This window comes from Aegilops tauschii, chromosome 5, assembly GCF_002575655.3.
Source record: "Aegilops tauschii subsp. strangulata cultivar AL8/78 chromosome 5, Aet v6.0, whole genome shotgun sequence".
In the NCBI taxonomy this organism is placed as follows: domain Eukaryota; kingdom Viridiplantae; phylum Streptophyta; class Magnoliopsida; order Poales; family Poaceae; genus Aegilops; species Aegilops tauschii.
In genome coordinates this window covers 444353666-444371794 of record NC_053039.3, presented here as the reverse complement: position 1 = coordinate 444371794, position 18129 = coordinate 444353666, and the positions used below count along the sequence as shown (strand labels likewise).

General features: G+C 44.6%; 1 long non-coding RNA gene across 1 annotated transcript; it reads left to right on the top strand.

Annotated features, from left to right (window-relative positions):
• The first annotated feature begins 6302 nt into the window (after positions 1-6302).
• LOC120965255 (uncharacterized) lies at positions 6303-13052 on the top strand. The gene is made up of 2 exons (XR_005757858.3): positions 6303-6490; positions 12717-13052. It is a non-coding gene; the product is annotated as an uncharacterized lncRNA (long non-coding RNA).
• Positions 13053-18129: the final 5077 nt, after the last annotated feature.

Below are 18129 nucleotides of genomic sequence, written 5' to 3'. Positions count from 1 at the left end.
ATGATTACTCAATTGTTTGAACAATTAAAATAATATATATGACCAAGACAAGAATAAAAGAAAGGAAAGAAAGTGATAGGCGCAAGTGCGTCGTTATCGTGGTGGTGAGTTCGCTGCTCTGTCATTCGAGTGATCCCGTGTTTGATCCCTCCTCGCTAGCGCTCGTTATTTTTCTGTTGTAGTTTGAAGGGAAAAAAAAGCGGCCCGGCACAGCGCGGCGTGGGGGTGTGCGCCCGTTTGGGGAAATCGAATAAACAGCTTCTATTTGCAGATGACAGCCTGTTGCTTTTCAAATCTAGTGTTGAGGCTGCAGAAAGAGTTTCAAACCTACTGACCATATATTGCAATGCTTCGGGTCAGAGAATAAATACTGAGAAATCATCAATTTTTCAGTAAAGAATGCCCACAAGGACTTAGAGACGGAGTGAAAAACCTTTTGAACGTTCATAATGAGTCCCTCAATGAACGATATCTTGGTATGTCGATGGATGTGGGTCAGTCAAAGAATGGCACCTTTAAATACCTGTGTGATAGAGTTTGGGAGAAAGTGAATGGGTGGATGCAGAAGCTATTATCGGCGGCAGGGAAGGAAATCCTTATTAAATCAGTAGCACAAGCTATACCAGTCTTCTCCATGGCTTGTTTCAGGCTGCCTAGGGGACTTTGTGACAATATCACATCCATTATTCGCCAGTTCTGGTGGGGAAGCAGTAGGGGGAAACGCAAACCAGCTTGGGTAGCGTGGGATGTCATGACCAAACCGAAGCATATGGGAGGAATGGGGTTTAGGGACCTGGAGCTTTTCAATTTAGCTTTGCTCTCGAGACAGGCCTGGAAATTATTGAATGAGACCGACTCACTGAGTGCAAGGCTACTGAAGGCCGTTTATTATCTGGATGTATCACTACTTCAAGCGGAGTTGGGGTCGCACCGTCTCAGATTTGGAGGGCGATCTTAGGTGGAAGAGATGTGTTGGCTCAAGGTGTCATTAGAAGAATTGGTGATGGAGCCTCTACCGGGATCTGGGACCATAACTGGATCCCACGAGCAAGCTACAAGAGATCGATTGCATCATTGGTTGCAGCCCCGCCACATATGGTTTATGATCTTATTGAGCCGACAATGGCTTCATGGAGAGAGGAGCTGATCCGAGCAGTGTTTACCGAGTTCGATGCGGAAGCAATATTGAAAATACCTCTATGCACACGACGAATTGGTGACTTCTGGTCCTGGGGTGAAGAACCTCGAGGAAACTTTTCGGTCGGGTCTGCATACCGCATGCTAGTTCGAACTAAATATGATAGAGAGGGCTGGCTTGATGAACGAGAAACACCATCTTCCAGTGAGGGGGAAAGCAAGGAATGGACGGCCATGTGGAAGGTTGAGGTACCAAGCAAAATCAAGGTTTTTTTGTGAAGACTCGCTCGACAATCCATACCGCCAGGGGATGTCTTACACAGGAGGAACATGGAGACGACAAGGGCATGTGGCTTGTGCGGGTCACCTGATTCTTGGAGACATGCGTTGCTGAATTGTCCGATGGCGCGCTGCACTTGGGCGCTTTCTTCGGAGGCCATTTTAGATCAACTGAGTTTTCAACAACAAGAGTGTCCCAAAGTGTGGTTATTTGCTATGATGAGAGCGCTACAACCTGAAGAGTTTGTTAGGTTTTCAGTCTCACTTTGGGCCATGTGGGGAGCAAGGAGAAAAGCACTGTATGAAGGCTTGTTCAAATCACCCCAGACGACACATGGGTTTATAAACTCGTTTATAGCTGATTTTCAGATCATTGCCCCAAAGATAGAAGCATCAGGGGGTGGAACCATGCAACATCCAACCTGGATCGCTCCTCGTGAAGGCTATGCAAAGCTGGACGTGGATGCGGCTGTGGGCTGCAGAAGCGGATATGGAGCTGTGGCGGCGATTTGCAGGGACCAAGAAGGCAGTTTTCTTGGGGCATCGGCTTTTATTTTCAAGCATACCAAAGATCCTGCTACACTAGAAGCTTTGGCGATAAGAGAGGGCCTTGATCTTGGAGCAGACTTACATATATCAAGGGTACACGCAGCTACATATTGCAAGGGTGTGGCAAATGAGATCGGCAGGAGGAGCACTGCGGCTTACGGACCAGTGATTAGGGAGATTGAGATACAAGCATCTTCATTTATTTTTTGTAACGTAGTTTACCAGTCTAGGAGCTCAAATTTTGATGCTCACAACCTAGCAAAGCATGCTTTGACGTTGAGTGTGCCGCCATGTTTGGTTAGGCCAGCGCGAGGCATTTCTTTCGTCCCTGTAAACATTGTAACGGCGTAATAAAGCTTTGCGAGGTTGCCTCAAAAAAGAATAAATGGACGCAACGGGCGTTGTTTAGGGAATGCCATCTTTCCAAGCAATACGTCCTTGTTGTAGTGGCTAGCACAGTTTTCTAACGAGTGTCTTGTCTTTGGTTCGAATCCTACCAGGTGCATTTTGTCCTATTATTTTTTTATCTCTATTCCTAATGTCTGAGTTGGTGAATAGTCTTCATAGTTTTTTTGCTGGTTTTTTCGTCCCCGCTCCCACCACCACTCTTCAAACCGGTTTATTTTTCTCTTCCCTCTTTTTTTTAGCAAAGCAGCACTTTCCTAACACACACAAAATCACGGACTAAACTTTCCTAACTTATCCAAATCAACCGATCTCTCTAATTAATGCAATTTATTTTTAGGAAACAAATAACGGATTTTCTGAAAACAAATAACGGATTTTCTGGAAATTAACATGTAAATCATGACAAATAAACCTCATCATGAAAGCATTTATGTACCTATTAATAGGAGGAGTCTGCGGTTGTGATGGTCGGTTTGGTACGTCGGTTCGTTTCGTTCGTTCGCCTCCACCCCCACCGATCGAAGCAATGCATCATTCCATCGATTTCTTTCCAAAAAAGAGCCCACCTCCCGTTTTGGTTTTTGATTGATACGGTTGTTGAAAAAGATCAGCCCCTCTCTCTCACACACCTCTCCCACGCTGGCATGGCATCAGGGCCGTCTCCAGAAATTCGGGGGCCCGGGACGAATGCAAAATGGGTTCCTAAATGATGGCATCCGCCCGTCTCGTCGTGATGGTAGCCTAGCCGTAGATGGTTGTCGTCGCCTCCATCTCCCTCGATCCTCCACGTCTCAGCGGCGGCCGAGTCACATTGGAGGAGCTCGAGAACATCAGCCTCTTCTCGCGAGAACCTTCCCGCCGATCCCGCGCCGTGTCCAAGGCCATCGGGGAGCTTTTTTAGGAGGAGTCCAGCGGCTCGACTCCGGCTCCGACTCCCACGGTCCCACCCCACCACAGCAGGTCGCGCCCATGGGCGTGCATGTGCCCATGGAGGATAGGGACTGGTACATCTTCAGCCATGGTTTCTTCTGGTAGATCGTGCATTTGATTTAATTCAACCAGCAATTCTTGTCCAGTATGATTTCTCTCGATGCTTGATGTTTGCAGTACCCCGCATTACCTCACGCTTGAGCCTCACCCACATCCAATCTTGTGCCCAGACACCTCCCCGCTCAGCATCGACCTTCCGTCAACCACCCTTCAGTTGTCATTCGTGCCGCCGTCCGAGGGAACAACACCATCACAGTAGTTCTGGTGCAGTCTGCCACCATCATGGTCACTTTGGGCGGACATCCTCACCATCCTTCGGCCCGCCGTCTGAACGAGCGCGATACAAAGGTTAGGTTTTGGGCCAAAATCACTGTTCTAACCTTGTTAGAAAAGTATCGCACAAAATAAACGCAACATGAACGTATTTCACGATTTGACCCTTTTAGCAACGCCACAGCCCGTGGCGTTGCTGCTTCACATAGAAACGCCGAGCTAGCTCGCGTTACTGCCCTGACCCCACTCACTAATGTGGCAGGCTGGAAACGTCGAACCAGATTGCGTTTCTGAAAACGCCATGGGCTTTGGCGTTTGTGCCCAGGCTCAAAACGCCAAGGGCGACGACGTTTCTACTGAAAACGCCAACGGCCATGGCGTTGCTAACTCAGAACAAAACAGTGTACTAATCTGACCGATCGACCATGAGCCGCTGGCGCTGCAAAGCAAAGCAGAATATCACACGCGTGCATGCATGCATGCGCCGCTCTAGCTGCATGGTCCCCATCGAGCACAGCTCCTCATGCATCTACTTCAATTTGCCATGCCGCCACGTACGTACGGCACACCCAGTGGCCAAGCACGCATTGATTCATGCATGCATGCACGGTCGTGCGCCCGGTGCGTGCACGGACACCAGCGCAGCCTGTCTCGTCAGCAGGGAGGCGAACTGTGCGCGCGTCAGTGCACTGTTTTTCTTCTGGGTTAGAAACGTCGTTGCCCTTGGCGTTTCGAGCCTGGCTAGAAACGCCGAAGCTCATGGGTCATGGCGTTTCCAGGAACGCAATCTGGTTCGACGTTTTCAACCTGCCACGTTAGCGAGTGGGGCCAGGGCAGCAACGCGTGCTGGCTCAGCGTTTCTATGTGGAGCAGCAACACCATGGACTATGGCGTTGCTAAAAGGGTCAGATCGTGAAATTTTTTTCATGTCGAGTTTAGTTTGTGGCAAGGATCGCTGACAGGGTCAAAAGAGTGATTTCGTCCTAGGTTTTGCAAGTTCATTATTTTATCAGGGGCCGCCTGACCTACCCAAATTTTCTGACATTCAGTTTCCTGTTTGTGCAAATCAGATCCAAAGATCCTTGCAATGATGTTTGTTTATTGCCTTTGTTCTTGTGAAATCTTCTTTTAGTTTCCTGTACCAGTAAAATAAATATAGAGAAAATGATTGGGAAGGGAGCTGTGTGTTTCGTCCTAGGTTTTGCAAGTTCATTATTTTATCAAGGGCCCCCTGACCTACCCAAATTTTCTGACATTCAGTTTCCTGTTTGTGCAAATCAGATCCAAAGATCCTTGCAATGATGTTTGTTTATTGCCTTTGTTCTTGTGAAATCTTCTTTTAGTTTCCTGTACCAGTAAAATAAATATAGAGAAAATGATTGGGAAGGGAGCTGTGTGTTTCTGCAGTGCAATTGCTCTTCCTGGTAGATGGACCTTTTGGGCTCTCATGGTTTCAACATGACGCCCTTAATTTGCCATCTATGGGAATCTTGCTCTGTGGAGATTTTGGACAGAGATTTTTTTATTGGCTTCTTATAATTTTAATGGTGGGTAATTAATCTTGGCAGAGTAAAGTGCTAAGAGATTGACGGATGTTAACTCGTTGTTTTTGCATGTGTTTCTGTACTGCATCAACTGTTCAATTCTCTGTACACTGCATGTTTTGCATGTATGTCTCTGTATACTGCATCAATTCTGAAGGAATATCAAATGTGTTGGTTGTAGCACTCTTTATACATTTAGCAATCTAATAGACAAGACCGCCTCATGACGCGTGAGGGGACGCGTGACGCGACTCCGTGTGAGGCGACTCCGCCCGACCGCCGATGGGCGGTTCATCTCGTCGCCGATCTAGCCACGCCGGCGCTGCTGATCTTCAAGCGAAGCGTCCTGCTCCGACGCGGTGGCTCCCCTGTGCTGACCCTCATCGACGACCGCGGCATACGCGTCGACTCGGTGCGGGTACACGGCGAGATCCCGATCGGAGAGGGGGCGCATGTGTGTTTCCCATGTCACGTTGTTTTGGTTGACAGGGCGTTGGGTCCCGAGGCGGAGGCACGACATGATGCGCAGATCGAGGCGGAGGAGGAGAGGGAACGTCGGGAATGGAGACGGATTAAAGCTGCGGTGCGGTGCGGCCATCCCCTCCCCACTCGACGAAGCCCACTCTCCCTTTCCTCCACAAGCGAGCGCGCCGCAGACGAGCGGCCATGGAACCCTGGAAGCTGAGACTCGAGAAGAGGGCTCGGGTGATCGCTGATGGGGACGAATCGAAGCTGGAGAAGCTGATGGAGATCATCTCCAGGTTCTCGACGGAGAGAAATCTAAAGGAGGCGGCGGGGTGTGCTTACAGGAAGCTCACCGAGGCAGAAGATTAGCGCCTCACACCAACAGGCGAGCCGGTGGGGGCGCTCGGGATGTTGCTGTGGGCAATGGAGGAGGCGGAATCGGACGATCCGATGCAGGCCATGAAGTCGGTGGCGTTCCGCTCACGCCGCCGCACTCCGACGGGCCCGTCAGGATACGTGGTTGGTGCGGTGATGGGCCTGCCTGCTCCGGTTCCGGCGGCGGTCGTGGAGACGTGCCCTACTCCTGCGATGGTGTCGGAGGCGCGGGCAGATCTGGGGGCGGCAAGGGCGGGTAAAGGATGAAGCCTGGGACGAAAAAGAAGATCCAGAAGAAGATGCCGCTGATTCTGAGGAGGTCACCGCGCTTCCCACGCCGCTCCCCACGCCTGCTCAGTCTCGCTCGCCCTCAGGGACGGGGGTAGGGATCTCACCGGCGGGCGGCCGCTTCTGGCTGCTCGCTAGTGAGGATTCCGACGAGGAGACTGGGCTCCCGTTGGATTATCAAGGTACAATCTCACCCATCTCTAAATACTTTACCGAACCTACTTCGCTAGGGGGTAACAGTAGAATCAAAAGGGGAAAAAGCGGCTGATAGCCGCAAAAATTATAAGGGGATTTGAGGAGGATTGTAGTAATAGCCCTGCTCATGGGAAAAAGGGGAGACGTTAATTACTCCAAACCAAGTATTACTTGGTAGAGAAATTATGAAAAAATGAACAAAAAACAATATGCCCAAATTCCAGATATCTGGTCTAATGAGGCAAATTTTATTGATTAAATGGATATTGAGGCTGGTCTGGGTTGCCGGGGGGAAAAGTTCTGCTAATGAGAAAAGGATGGATGAAAAAGAGAATTGGGGGCAAAAGTGGAAATGGGGAGAGACGCCCTATGAAAATACGCTTTCTGGGAGCTTTAACAGTATAAATAATGAGACTCTCTCTTTGTGGGGAGGAGAGTGTGATCCCCTCGAGGATTTAGGGTTTCCCCCCTCCCGCTGCCACCACAAGAAAAGGAAGTAGAAGAGATGAACAGAGGCTATGGAGGAAATCGTGGGGGAGGTAGATTTAACCGAGGAGGTCGAGAAGGATTCCAATAAAGAAAGAAAGAAGAAGAGATTGATAAATATAAAGGGAATTTACAGCAGTTTGGTAGAGCCCCCGAAGGGTTTGGCTCTAGATCTACAACTTGCGCCTGAAGTTATCTAGGGAATGGAGGAGAAATGGTGAGTTCAGAAACGAAGAAATCTGCTGAAGAAAAAGGGAGGGATGAGAACAAGCTAGAGGCTGGTCGTGCTGGATCTAAGGGCAAAGGTAAAGACCCTGTCTATGGATTCAACCCCCCCTCCTAAGTTCTTTCAACAGCAACAGTGGTTTGGGGCTCTTCTTGCCCAGATGGCACAACAAGGGGCAGGACTGACTTCTGGATCAAGGGATCAGTCAGAAGGAGGGAAAAAACCTGAAGGTGATAGAGAAAAAGGAAATCAAATGTACAACAGAGATACCAACAATGGAGGGGATGCTGAAACTGGTTCAGGATCTAGACAAAATCACAACACTTGGAGTGGAGCTGGTAGATTTGCACAGAGAGAAGGATCTGGGCTGGTGAAAGGTGGGAACAATTTTAGAATGATGTGTAATAAATGCAAGGATTTCAGACACCTGACTAGGGATTGCAAGCTCCCAAATTGCATAATCTGTGGAAAAAACTCACATATCTCTGAGGATTGCAACTGGCTGAAGCAAATGAAACCTCTACCTAAATATGTAGGATATGCGGCTAGAGGCCTGGGAGTGCTTCTGATCCAGAATTCCAAGGAAGTGGTGAGCAGTGAATAGGCTAACCCAATGGCAATCATCACTATCGCTTCTGGAGAGATCAATGAGACACAGTTCCTGGAGGGCTTCAATTATATGTTCAAGTGGGACTGGCAATGGAGATGCAAGAAACATGGAGATAAGGCATATCTTGTGAGATTTCCAAACAAGAGCAGGCTGATTGAACTACACAATTTTGGAAATTTCAATCTCCTGGGAACAAAAGCAGTTATAAATGTGGATAGTTGGACTTATGACACTCAAGCCATTGGGAAGTTGCACACTGTGTGGGTGAAGATTGGTAAAATGCCTGAATGCTTCAGACATTTTTTTGGTGCTTGTGAGGTAGCTGCCACCATTGGCCCGGTCCTAGAGATTGACAAGACAACTATTCTGCTGGAAAAATTAGAGCCAAGGTGGGAGTGAGAGACTTTGAAAAAATTCCCAAGCATACTGAAGTGACTGATAAGGACCTCGTTAGAACTTGAAAAGGTGGTGGAGCAGGGATGGTATGAAGATAAAAGGAAACATACTGAAACTGAATCAGACAAGGAAGCTGACACAGATGACATGAGGAAAAAAATCAAGATTGGTGGAGCTGATGTAGAAGGGACCAAAGAAACCATCTCTCTGGGAAGTGTAGGACTTAAGCAATTTGAGGAAATAAGAAAAATGATGAGACTTTGAATATTCAGAAGGAATATCTGGTTGAGGTTGGTTTGAGGAAAAAGGTGGAAGCTGATTTAGACAGATTGCTACAGAAGATGCAAGAAATGGAGGAAAATAAATATAAACAAGAAGCCTAGAGGGCAGTGGAAGAGAAAAAACACAATGCATGGGAAGAAGAGAAAAACAAGATGGTGGAGATGGTCAAAAAACAACAAGAGCTGATAGACAAATGTATGGAGAAAGTGGACCAGTGGGATGAAAAAAAATCTGGAGAAGAGTTGGGAGAGAAAAATGACCTTGACAAAGATGTTCCACAGGATTCTCTGCTGGAAGATAATTATGCTGAACCTGTGGATTATAGTGCCAGCCAAGACTCTGTGGAGTCCCTGGGGTCAAAATTGGGGATCACTGCCAAAGATGATAAGTATAAAGACAAAGATGGACCAACTAGAAGAAGTGACAGGAACCTGGACAAGAAGGATGCTAAGATTGAAGATTTGGCTAAAGAAAGAGCTGCTGACAAAGACAATTATGGTAAGTCTTCAACACTTTCTGAAGAACAAATTTCTTTGTTTGAGATGGCTAAGAAAGTGGGGGTTGAGTTAGACAATTATGATACAGAGTTAGAATTAGATTATTATAATAATCTAAAAATATATATTCTCTAGCAGCAGGAAAATCAAGATTGGCACCACAGCCACAAGTGCTCGGAAGCATGCCACATCCATTGGGGGGAGGGGGCACAAAAAAAGAAAAAGAAACAATGAAAGGGATGTTTTGGAATGTGAGAGGGATTAGGCAAGACATCAAAAGAAACTTTATCAGGGAAACTAGTATAGATAAACACTTAGACTTTGTTGGTCTTCTTGAGACTATCAAAGGAGAATTTTCTCTGGGAATGGATTGCCCCTGGAGGCAAATCTGGGGGGACTTTGGTTGGGATTAACAATGATAACTTTGATTTACTACAAGTTGAAAAAGGCACCTACTTTGTCAGAACACTTCTTTTTGACAAAAAAGCTAAATTTAGCTGGAATTTAGTGACGGTTTATGGGGATGCTCAAAAAGAAGGGAAAGCAGCTTTTCTAGCTAAATTATCCAGATTGTATCAAGATAATCCTCTCCCTTGTGTTATTGGGGGAGATTGAAACATCATCAGAAACAGTGCTGAGAAAAATAAACATGGGGGGGTTGACCACTTCAGTTTTGTTTTCAATGCCATTATTGAACATACTGGACTGAGAGACATTCCCATCAGTGGGAGATAGTATACTTGGGCTAATAATATGCCAGAACCCACCTATGAGAAACTTGATAGAATATTGATTTGCCCAGGCTGGGAAGATAAATACCCTATGACCATGGTCACTGCTCTAGAAAGAGAGATTTCTGATCACACACCCCTGTTGTTAGACTCGGGTGAACAAAAAATTGCTTCTCCTATTTTCAGATTTGAAAATGCCTGGATGCATATTGAAGGATTCAGGGAATTTGTTGAAAAAAATTGGGAGGTGAAATGCAATGGGTCCAGTATGGACACCTGGCAAAAGAGACTTAGAAATATTAGACAGAAATAAAAGGTTGGATCTTAAATGCAAATGCTATGTATAGAAAGAGGAAAAAAAGAGTTACTGAATATGCTTGATATACTGGATAAAAGTGCAGAATCTAGAGGGATTAATGCCCAGGAAAGAATTATGCAGAAAGAATTAAGGAGGGAGCTAAAAGAATTTTTCAAGTTGGAAGAGATTAAATGGCTACAAAGGTATAAAGATAAAGAAATCAAAGGAGACTCTAACACTAGATATTATCATGCCAAGGTGAATGGGAGAAGGATAAAAAACAGAATTGTTAAATTGGAACAAGATGCGGAAGTGATCAAAGGGGAAAAAGAACTGATGGACTATATTACTGCATTCTACAAAAACCTATTTGGTCAAGCTGAGAATTCTACCATAAACCTTAACATACAAGGATCCACTAAGATCTCCTCCCAGACACAAGAGGATCTAATTAAAAACTTCTCTATGGAGGAGATCAGAGAGGTTGTCTTCTCCATGTAAAAAAATAAAAGCCCTGGGCCTGATGGATTTGCCATTGAATTCTATCAGAATTTCTGGAACATAGTTAAAAATGATCGAAAAAATATTCTAGATGATTTCCATAGAGGGTGGTTGACTTGGCCGGATTGAACTATGGGATTATTACTCTGGTCCCTAAAGTTAAAGATGCCAAACAAATCCAAAAATTCAGGCCTATTTGCCTGTTGAATGTCAGCTTCAAAATCATTACTAAAGTCTTGATGAACAGACTTAGTAAGGTTGTCAATCCTATTATTTCACCCATTCAAACTGCTTTTGTGAAAGGCAGATATATAATGGAAGGAGTAGTCATCTAACATGAAGCTCTGAACTCAATTAAGAAGAAAAAGCAGAACGCTATGTTGTTTAAGGTTGATTTTGAAAAAGTATGACAAAATTAAATGGCCTTTTGTCCATAAAATGCTCAAACTTAAAAACTTCCCTGATAAGTGGTGTGACTGGGTGATGCACACCATGAGGGGGGCAGGTAGGGGTGAAAAATAATGATAATATTGGTAAATACTTCAAAACCTTCAAGGGGCTTAGACAGGGAGATTCCCTATCCCCTCTGCTGTTTGATTTAGTTGTAGATGCCCTGGCAATAATTATGGATAGGGCTAGAATGGAGGGATACATTAAAGGAGTACTCACTAACACTCATGAAAACGGGGTTAATATGTTGCAATATGCTGATGACACTATTTTTCTGATACAAGATGGTGAGGAGTCAGCAAAAAACCTGAAATTCATTCTGACAGCCTTTGAACAAATGTCAGGGCTGACAATTAACTTCCACAAAAGTGACATATATATTTTTGGGGAAGCTAAAAACAGGAAGGGTTTGTATCAGGAGATCTTCACTTGTGCTCTGGGGGAAATGCCCATAAAGTACCTAGGCCTACCAGTTCATAATAAAAGGATTAGTAATAAAATGTGGAGGAATATGACTGAAAAAATTGAAAAGAGATGTGCGTGCTGGCAGGGCAGATTGCTTAATATAGCTGGTAGAGTCACATTGGTTCAGTCATGCCTCACTAACATACCAATATATATGATGTCTCCCTGCTGGAATCAGGAAAAAAGTTGACTTCTTCAGGGCTAGATTGGTCTGGCAAGCTGAAGAAGATAAGAAAAAGTATCACTTAGTTAACTGGAAAACCTGCTGTTTACCAAAATAACAAGGGGGTTTGGGGTTGATTAACCTGGAAATATTTAATATTGCCCTGCTTGCTAAATGGATTTGGAAGCTGGAGGTTGAGGAAGGACTCTGGCAAGATATTATCAAGTCCAAATATCTCTAGGGCAAATGTTTGTCAGGTGTCAAGAAAGGACAAGCGGATTCTCAATTCTGGACCTGTCTATTGAAGATTAAGGATCTGGTCTTTCCCCACATCAAGAAGAGACTTGGGGATGGGAGAAATACCAGATTTTGGGAAGATTGGTGGGTGGATGACAAACCCTTAAAAGAAGCCTACCCTTCATTATACTCAATTAGTAATGACAGAGATATTACTGTTAGTGGGGTGATAGATAAAGGCTGGGATGCCATGTCTTTTAGAAGAACAATTAGCGGGGGCTATAGTAACCTATGGGACAGTCTTAAAAGAAGATGTGAGGAAATCATAATGCATGGGGGTAGGGATAAACCCCTGTGGATGCTGAATGCTAACAGAAATTTCTTAGTGAAATCTTTGTATCTGCACCTTGTCAAAACTGATCTTGGCTTTCCACACAAATTTCTGTGGAAAGCTAAGGTGCCTGCCAAAATCAAATTCTTTCTCTGGCTAATGACCAGAAAAAGTATTCTGACCAGAGATAACTTGCTTAAAAGAGGGTGGAAAGGGGACAAGCATTGTGTGTTTTGTGGAAAAGAGGAAAACAATTGACCACCTTTTTTTCTCTTGCTCGGTGGCTCGACCGATTTGGAGTCTGATAGGATGTGCATTTGACCTGAAAAAAATTCCTAGAGACACTAATGAATGTTTTGGGAGCTGGTTAAGTAACTTTAACAATTAGAGCAAAAAACTGGTCCTGACTGGTACTTCAGCCCTCCTTTGGGCGATCTGGAATTGTAGAAATGACATTGTATTTGACAAAAAAAGTTAAATGACCCAATTGGGATCATCAAAAGAATGTGCGGCTGGATCACTGACTGGTCTGTTTTGTAGAGAAAGGACCCAGGGGAAAGAATGCTGATGTTGGGGGCAAGACTCGTCGAACAGGTGTCAAGTGAGATCTTCAAAGCTTCGCAGGGATGGCGCTTCAGAGTTCCGAGGCTGCAGATGTGAAAAAGTTTAGCGAAGCTGCGACACTTCAAGCTTGTCTTTCTGTTCTGTGGCTTCTCGCCCTCTTCTTTTGCGTCAGAGTTGTAATGAAGTTTAAGACTGCTCGTCATGGGGGAGCTGGTGGCTCTAGTCCTTCTCCCCTGTTATGTTTCTTTTTCTTTTCTCGTTTATGAACTTGTATCAAGACTACTAAACTGTTGCTCGGCTTCGGCCTGGTTTCTCTAACGGAAATCGGAGGGGAAACCCTCTTTTGCTCAAAAAAAAAAAACAATCTAACAAGATGAGTGGAATCATTGTTCTTTCTACATCCTTTTTCTATATCTCCCAAATAAAGTGTGCTTGTTCTTGATATTTTTACAGATCTACACATTAACATACCACTCTATATATCTTTTTTACAATTCATGGAAATTTGTAATATGCTAACATCAAGTGACTGACATATCAACATGGATTGTTGTGCATAATTCATCTCATCTCCTATATTGCCTTTGTTCCCTATAATGCTTGTTTTGCTCGTGCATCTGACCATTCACTGATTTCCTGTTTATATTAGTAAGGAAAATGTTGCATGCTTAGTTTCATGGCAACTCAGTGTTCTGAATGAACGGCCGAGCCGGGAGGCCATAGCAAGGAAGAGGTGGGCAAAGGGTGTGGCAACACTGGCCAAGTGGACGACATGGTATTGTGTTTTTTCCTCTTGATGAAGTTGAACTTTTTTCTGGACTGTTTACACATCATAGACTAAAGTGCCAAGAATCATTGGACTTCTTTCTGGAATCACACTTCCTTTATACACAGGTATGATATGTCTTGTGTTTATTCTATACTGAAGTACAATAGTTTCAGATACTTCTTTAAGTGCTTCCTATTTCTCCCCTTCCTATCTGAAGAAGTCTTCTGTTGTGAAACTGAAGCAAGAAGATGTCATGCTCAGCAATGTTGAGATTGACTTGAAGCGTGAGAATGAGAGCCCGCTTAAATAGTTTTGATGCTTGAACATTAATTACAGTTATTCATTTAGGTCTGAATAATTTTACAAGTTATAACCAGCTGCTTTTGTTCGTGCACGCTTAATAACCATTCCCGAGCATCAAGTTCTTCAAGGTTAGTAATTACTACTCCCTTCCCATCTGGATGCATGGTGGTTACTTATTTGTTCCTGTACAGCTGATGAAACTTTAGAAATTCGTGAAGTTTGCATAAATATAGAAACTCACGGTAGAAATCTGCCAGTAGAAGGAAAAATGACATATTTGTTTATTTTTGGTTAATCATTCTTTGCTGAGATATCTATAGCTGATAATGGTGAAAAATCTTGTATTAAAATAAAAAGAGGAGCCTACAGAAAGCAACTCCTCCAATCACTGTATTGATGAAATATTTATGGCTCGTACAACATGCAAATTGACGGAGGCAGGTTATCGTTTTCCCCTTACATGACTAAGGACCTCGATGGAGATCTCAGCCCCAACACCTAAGGAGGACAAGAAGATGATTGACGAGGGTGGCGGACTCACATCACACAAGTAAACCTCTATCATGGTTGATGGAGATTTTGGTTCTCGTACTAGAATTTACTTGGGCAAAACTCGGTAATATGATAGCCTGAATTTGGCCATCGTAAATGCTGCTGTTCTACGAGGATCTCCTTGCTCGAATATTTTGCCTTCTCTGGATCTTGGCTTCTTTAAATGGATGTGTCGAATTCACATTTAGCAGAAAAGTTTACTGTGTGCACAAACTGTTCAGTTGTCTATATGTACAAACGTATATTTTGTTTTTTGTTATTTATCTCTATAACTCAGTTTCAGTACTCAACTTCACAATAGGTTTTTTGGAGATGGTACTTGGGAATTATTTTAGTACAGTGGACTGTGGAGTTGGCACTTGATCTCCAATGACTCTTCGTCATAGAAGGGTGCTAAGTACGTATTTTCTGAGCTAGAATAAGTAACTGCATGGTGCGTTGTTACCGCCCTTACATTTTTGAAAATTCTAGTGTGCTTTACAAGCTTCATAATCCACCGATATACATGTAGCTTATCTGCAGGATAGATATTCATTGGGAATTCAATATTCCTCAAGAGAAAACAATTGCTTTGTTCTGGCAGATCGGTATATATTTAGTAGTGGAGGTTCAGCTAGCACACATATGCATTTCCCTTGCACTTCAGAGATTTTTTTATCACTTGAGGAAGGGGATAACAAAAAATGGTTGTTGTCACAGTACGAGCGGACTCCATTGTGCATTTGTATCTTTAAATTTTGCACAACTGCTATCATGCATGAGTTTGTCAATATATCTGCAGAAGTTTTTGCCCTGGAGATTTTTTTTGTTTCAGCTGCTGCTGCAAAGAATATGCCTCTATTTATCCTTGGCATCTTCTTTATATTCACCACTTGGTATGCAATATATAACAGAGGAGTGCTTTGGTACAACACCCCCCCCCCTAAAACGTATAATGGACAGGATGGTCATTTCACATTACGTATAGGAATATCCACCCGACGCCGTACGTATGCGCGCGATGTCGTCCGCCCGCCCGCGTATGCCGCACCCGTGGCCGTACGTCGCGCTCGTCGCCGTACGCCCGCCCGCGTATGCCGCACCCGTCGCCGTATGTCGCCGCTGTACGCCCGCACGTCTCCACATTGGCGTCGATAGTTATGGAAAAAAACGTCACGGGAGCCGCCGACGCCCGCCGTCGTAACCCTAAACCCTAAACGCATCCACGCCGTCTCCACGTCGCCACCCTTCTCCATGTAGCCGCCCGTCTCCACATAGTCGCCGCGCGTCTCCACATAGTCGCCGCCCAAACAGGCCGCCGCGCGTGCCCCGGCGCCGTTGCTGTTGCGCTGCGTTCCTTTGTCGTCGCCCAGATGGCCGCCCACCCATGATCTCGGCCACCATCCTGACGCCATCGACACCTGCCTTGGCCGGCCAGCAACGTCACGCCGTCAGCGCGTTGGTTATCGAACAAAATGGATCCAGCTGACATCCTCGCCGCCGTGCAAGAGGTTGGTTTGAGACGTTGTTGTGCTTGATGAACTACTTATTTTAGGGATGATGTTACACAGTGTTCGATTGATCTTTGAATTTTCTTAAACATGTATAGATAGAGGAGGAGGGCGATTATGATGGCGATGATTACGGCGACGACAACGGAACCTCGTCACTGAATATGGATGAACCTGCTGAGGAGAACTACATGAGTTTGGATGAATCTTATAGTGGCAATGTAAGTTTGATCAATATTGATAAAAACAATAAATACGATAAACCGCCTAGACAATTACATGTTTTTTTTGCATCATGCAGTGACATGGCGATAATGATGATGATATGGATATAGATGATTCATTTGCTGAAAGTGCACTCCGGGTATGTTTTAAAAAAATAGGAGAAGAAATGACATTCAAACCGTATGAGCGCTTACATGTATTTTTTTTAAATGTGCGCAGATGGACGAGGATGGGGACTTTGTGAGGAATATTGTGGATGATGAAAGTGACAAATCGCACGTTGATGCATCTCATGATGACAGCTCCAGCAAAGTAAGTTTTAAAACTCACATACATTGCATATTAAAATAATAACTGACTGACATACATGGTTTCATGCCTTAATTTACAGGGAGATGTAGATGGTCTTAGCGGGAAGGATGAGCATGTTGTTGATGATTTGTTCAATTTTGACATCAGATTTGATGAATATTAGCAAGATTCATTAGACAGGCATTGGAAGGTCATGAGGAAGACGTTCAGGTCACTAGGAGAGGCTTACATTTTCTATAACCAGTATGCTAAGGAGCGTGGTTTCAGCGTAAGAAAGGACTCGCTGAAATTTTCGAAAGGTCCTGAGGGAACTATGCGCTTGAGGAAGTATCTGTGTGCGAAAGCTGGGAAACGGCAGGCAAAACTTTGTACAATGGAAGGGAGGACCAACAGGCTCAGAGCGAAGACTCGTTGCTTCTGCGATGCGCATATAACTTTGAAGATTCATAAAGAGCGTGACATTTGGTATGTCAGCAGTTTCAGTGATGATCACAGTCACGTTCTAGCTAGACCGGATGAAGTCACGTTTCTTCGGTCTCATAATCAGATAAAAGAATTTCAGAAAGCTGAGATCTTAACTATGGCAGGTGCTGGAATCAGGAAACATATGATTTATGATAATCTCGTCAGTAGGTACGGGTCATATGCAAAGGCTGGTTTTGGGAGGAAGAAGCTTTATAACATGTGTTATAGAGAAAAAATGAAGTTGCTTGCACAAGGTGACGCAGACACTGCCACTGGGATCATGATAACCAGAAGAGAGAGGGATCCAGATTTCTTCTTTGAGCACACCGTCGATGATGAAGGAAGGCAGAAAAACCTATTCTGGTGTGATTCTCAATCACGTCGAGACTATATTAACTACGGTGATGTGACCGTCTTCGACAGCACATACAGGATGAATAGATCTGGCATGCCGTTTATACCTTTTGTCGGTCTGAACAACCACCATTGCACCACGGTATTCGGTTGTGCTCTTGTGTCTGACGAGACGGCAGCTACATATGTCTGGGTGCTTCAGACATTTTTGAGGGCTCACCGTCAGAAGAGGCCCAGGTTAGTAATTATTGATGGAGATGCAGCTATGATTAAAGCCATCAGAAAGGTACTTTCGAATGTTTGGCATCGTCTTTGCTCGTGGCATATTGAGAAGAACATGCAGAAACACCTTCATCATAAGTCTCTAAAGGAGTTCAGGTCTCTACTTTATTATGCCACTTCAAAAAAAGTATTTGAGGAGAGATGGGTAGCGTTTACCGCCAAATGGCAGTCGGAGAAAACAATGACATGGTTACGTAGGATCTACAAGAAGAAAAGGCTTTGGGCTGCATCATATCTGTCTGCTGGGTTTTTCCTAGGCATGCGAAGTAACCAGCGAAGTGAGAGTCTGAATTCATGCCTTCACTTGCATCTAGACTCCGGTATGACTATTGTTGATATGATTGTGCACTATGAGAACTGCATAGTTCGTCTCCGTGAGAACGAGGCGCATGATGATTACGCAAACTCACAGACATACCCAGTACCAGTATTGGACGAGTGTAAAGATATTGAGAAATTAGCTGCACGTGAGTTCACTGCGGCAAACTTTTATATCTTACAGGAAGATATGAAGAAGGCACGGGAGCTTGAGGTCCTTGAGAGACTGAGAGGAGCAGACACTCGCAGGTTCATACTGACATGGAAGGAAAATAGGGATATCAGATTCACTGTGGACTACACCCCAGGTAACTCCGAA